Consider the following 5,326-nt stretch of genomic DNA (forward strand, 5'->3'; position numbering starts at 1 on the left):
TAGAAAGTATAATAGACAAGAGTGCCAGTGAGGTATGTGGTATATGATACGCACGTCAAAAATCGGTCGCGGTGACCTATAGTCCGTCCCATCCTACAAAAGTGGTATTGTGTAAATAATTTCAGTTTGTTTTGACGTAAGAAGAAACGTAAAAGTGTTATGGAAATAAAAAATAAAAAAAACATTTTTGTGTGCAATTTACAAAACAATCTGTTAAGAAATAAATAACTTGTGGTAAATTCCATAGTATGAAAAAAGGCGTTTCCTGTAGGACGGACTATAGTGGTACGCGACACAGCCATCGTAAGTTGCACTTGCATGCAAGGTTTCATCATCCAGGGTCGTAGCTAGCGGGGGGACAAGGGGCAACCCCCTCCCCCTCCCCCCGAAAAACATTTGGAAAGCATTATAGAAACATAAAGCAAATTCTCTTCTTAATCGTTTAAGGAGTTTTAGACTATTAACTACTCCCCCCTCCCCCTTCAAAAAAAATCCTAGCTACAGCTCTGTCATTCAATATGAATTGGTAAGAAAGATATGCTCCGGAAACGAAACGTTTTCGGAAGGACGGACGGACGGACAACGCTATACCACAATACGACATAGCAAAGACGGGTGTATTACGGAAACAGTCTAGTGAAAGGAGATGTGGTGTTATAATTAATGAGTAAACTATAAACCGAAATTTTGCTTGTGCCACTTTCAGAGCTTTTTGGACCATTAGTCGTGCAGGGTGTGTACTACCAAATCAAATCCCATAGACGACAATAGTAACATGTGTGGCAAAAACTCCTACATGCAGCGTATCAATCGACATAAACGCCACGGATATAAATACTACCACCCCTCACCCTTAAAGTGAATCAGAAAAAAAAATGGCTACCCTATGACTACCCTAGTTCCGCACCAAATTCGAATACTTTTGTTTTACACTTACCCCATACATGTTTCTAACACAACGCTACTTGACACAGTGGTACTTGACACAGTGGTACGAGATAAAATAATATTGCATACATTTTTGCCCAGATGAAACACACTCACATTTATCACCAACCACAGGACTTGTGGTGTTCACTTCTCTATCAACCGGAAGTAATTTGGTTTAGCACTACCTGCATGGTACTTTTAGCGAATAGCCTCTAATAACTCAGTATAGAGTGGCTATTTCAATTTTATAATTTATACTGGTTGTATTTATATGCTAACTTGTATTGTAAAAGGAGATTATTATTATATAACATTTGGTGAAATATCTTAAAATATCAGTGAAATAAAAGTGTTATCAGTCACTCAGTGACGATAACACATTTTAGGGTGATAAGTTCACTATTTCACTCTAAAATGTGTTATCGTCATTGTAGAAAGTGTTATCTTCACTGTAAAAAAAACGGAACTATTTTGCTGCTGGCATTTTAAAAATAAAGATAAATTGCCAAAAGTTATATAATAAATAAGCGCGACTCGCGATATGATTGCAAACTTCACTCGATGAGATATAAATCATATTTGACAAAAAACATGAAATATCCTCTATTTATATACAATGAAATCGCCTCTAAGAGCGCTCACTAATGTAAGCTGGTCACCACCATTGCAAATCATTCCGGCCTATCGTTTACTAATGCAAGACACAAGACACAAGACACAACCGGTTTCAGTAAAAGGAAAGGAAATGTTTTATTTAACGACGTACTCAACACATTTTATTTACGGTTATATGGCGTCGGACATATGGTTAAGGACCACACAGATATTGAGAGAGAAAACCCGCTGTCGCCACTTCATGGGTTACTCTTTTCGATTAGCAGCAAGGGAGCTTTTATATGCACCATCCCACAGACAGGATAACGCATACCACGGTCTTTGATATACCAGTCGTGGTGCACTGGTTCAGTAAAAGTGTCTTAGCCATTTTAAGTATACACTCGAGCTTACAGATAAAAGTAGCCAAATATTTTAATTAACATGTCTTAGGTGTGACTACTGTGTGGTGTGTACGCGTCTTTATATGGCAACAGGCCCGGAACCGGGGGTGTTACCACACACACACACACACACACACACACACACGAAGACAAAAATGTACGGGGTTTTTTTTCCAACTTTATATATTAGTAATTAAATGTAAAAATGTGGCACTCCAGATATCGTTCCCACGGTCCTGGGTAGACCTATATAACACGCATACAGACATGTTTCATCATTCACTTCATTTAAAAATCACATTCATAAATGAACCAACTTCGGCAAATTGTATTTATAATAGGCCTAAATGAAAAATGCGCTGTCCATTACAGACAAAAACCCATTCGTAACTAACATACTTCCGAATGATTCGAGACAAGAACGGTAAGATCTGAGTTTGTACTGATGTTCGAGACGTCGAAATCAGAAGTCAATCGCGATATAATCTGATGACTCATCCTATCTCAGTCTAATTGTAGAAAGACTAATTTTTCACGCCTCTATCCCCGACACCTTTAACGATAACCGCAAACAAACTAAATTTTATCGAAGTGATTTGCGAAGGATAACAGTCTGAACGAGTGTGCGGTTGACGTATCTTTAATATCGGGTTCCTCGAGTGGTAAAAAAAAAATATGGATATTTTTCTCGTCTTTGGAAATAGAACAAAGTACTTGAAAGCAGATAGGGGTTGCCACTCAGAGGTCTACTTTAGCAGTATTGATAAAACTGTTTCTTGGGGTGTGAGTAAGAGGATACTGAAGTTGATTTCTATAAGGCGACATCGGTTAGACTATTTATTTAGAAGATAGATTCGTCAGTAGTGATGGCTAAGCCAGTTACGACGTTCAAACATCGGTTCCCAGTGATACCAAAGTTAAGCAAAGTTCTTATCAGTTACAGCAGTACGTGGTGGACGTCCCTTAAAGAACATAAAGAGTGCTCTAGATAAAACCCGTGGTCCATGACAGATGCATAAAAGTACCCTGAACACTGTCCTTGACACTTGATAGGAAATAAGCACAAACATTACGAATAAATGAATTAATGTTAGTTTGTTTTGTTTAACGACACCGTTAGAGCACATTGATTAATTAATCATCGGCTATTTGATGTTAAACATTTGGTAATTCTGACAGGTAGTCATCAGAGGAAACGCGCTAAATTTTCCCTAATGCAACAAGGGATCTTTTGTATGCACTTTCCCACAGACAGGAAAGCAGAACGAGAAAGAAAAAAAAATCGGTAGAATGGATCCACCGAGGTGGGTCGATATTGAGACGCAAACACCTCAACCAACTGAGCTAAATCCAGCCCCCGAATGAATGAATGAATGAATGAATGAATGAATGGATGGATGATGGATCAATAAATGAATAAAAGTCTGAATATATTATATATACAAGTTTATTTCCATTTTTCTGGTAAACACAGATATGAAAAAGATAGAAACCAGAAATAAATTAAGATTAATATTCATATACCAGCATGAACATTTTATAATTGGTTTTTGAGACATAAACCTGAAACTTTATTTTAATATTTTCATTCTTTTAATAACTTCCTGAGAAAAAGAGAGGTGTCCCCACACATCCACCCACGCTCCGGGATTTACTAACACAGCATTTTTTTTTTATTTTTTTTTTTTTAAATTAAAAAAAAAAAAAAAAACCCAAAACTGTCTGTTAACAAATTTGACAATTTTTCCAAAATATAAATAATGACAGGTGTATTCTTAGATTTTAGCACAAACAAACTTCAAGTAAGACATAACAGTAACTTTTTTAATTAAACTACTGTTTCAACTGATTCAAAAATATGTAAAATCTGAAAAACAAAAGCCATGCCGAAAACATTTTTTTTAAACTTGGTGTCAAGTCTCTAGGGGTGTGAATGGGAACACGTCTCTACTGTGAAATTAACTGTAAGTCACCAATCCCAAATCAAACATAAATTTTCTAATTGTATTTAATTTAATAAAGTCTTCAATCAATATTACTCACGAGTAAACAATGTTACATTACATTATTCAATATCAAATGTTATTAAATAATTTGTTCTGATGGTTCATATTCGTAGCAAAAACTTAAAATAAAACATATTCAAATTTCATTTGACTAGTAAAACAGTTCTCTTTAAACTTTATTAAAATGTTCTACTAGAAGGAATTGTTTTTAATATGGGGTTTTAAATTAATATTCAAGTTCAACATTTAATTTTAAAGCTTGATTAAAACAAAACATTTTCGAATAATTAATATATGTGGTTCTTTATACACTGGCAATAAACATAAAATGGGAAATTTAAATGGAAGATTTAAAAATGTATAAAAATATTTCATTTGACATTAATAGCAATGAGATTTCACATTTTAAAATATTTAACCATACAAATTATCAATGATTCAATGTAGTCAAGCTCTGTAAGTGAAATTCAAGAAATAAATTCTCTCAATTTACAGTATTTTTCTGCCAATATTAATGTAAAACAGTATTTGATGAACATTTTCAGTTAAATTCTCATACAAAATTAAAAATAGATTTGAACAAAATTCATACACAAGATATCGTCTAAAGATATGATAAGACCATAAAATATAGCTTTATGATATTTTCGTAAAATATACTTTTACATCTGAACAAAATAAATTGTCTGATAATTTCTTTTTTGCTGCCTTATAATCAAGTTGAAAATGAAACACAAAATCTGGAATATTAAATTATTTTTAAAAAATATTCTCTATTCCAGTTATGAGAAATAATTCTTCTACTTTTTAAAGTTTTGTGAATGAATGAAATCTGTCATATACATGTATGTATGTCAAAGAACTGTCAAACATTAAAACAGATTACTTTTTATGAGCTCCAATATATGCATTATCATTAATGAAACAGATTTGGTTTATCTGTGACTTGAGTACTTGTATGATGTTTAAATGGGAATAGATGAATAAGAAAAGATATGCATCTCAAATTAATATCATACATGATTCATAATTTCTCAAATCTTCAAAGCTCTTCCAATAAATTTAAAATAATATTTTCTGCTGCTGTGATGAAAGAAAATAAATAATGAGAGACAGAAATAGACAGAGAGAAGTACACAGCTGCAGTAATAAAAACTAACATTAATAATACATCATACATGTAGAAAAATACAAAATAAAAATCATAATTCAAACCATAATGGTCTACACTATTTTTATGTTGAATTACTAAAACTATAAATGAACTATTCTAATAAAATACATTTATGTACAAAATGAGAGAGATATGACAAGATGTTTCAGATATATTTTTATTTTTAATTAAAATGTCCAGAACTTTCATAAAATAAAATAATATCAAAAGGATCTATA

This window comes from Gigantopelta aegis, chromosome 8 (assembly GCF_016097555.1).
Source record: "Gigantopelta aegis isolate Gae_Host chromosome 8, Gae_host_genome, whole genome shotgun sequence".
NCBI classification, from domain to species: Eukaryota; Metazoa; Mollusca; class Gastropoda; order Neomphalida; family Peltospiridae; genus Gigantopelta; species Gigantopelta aegis.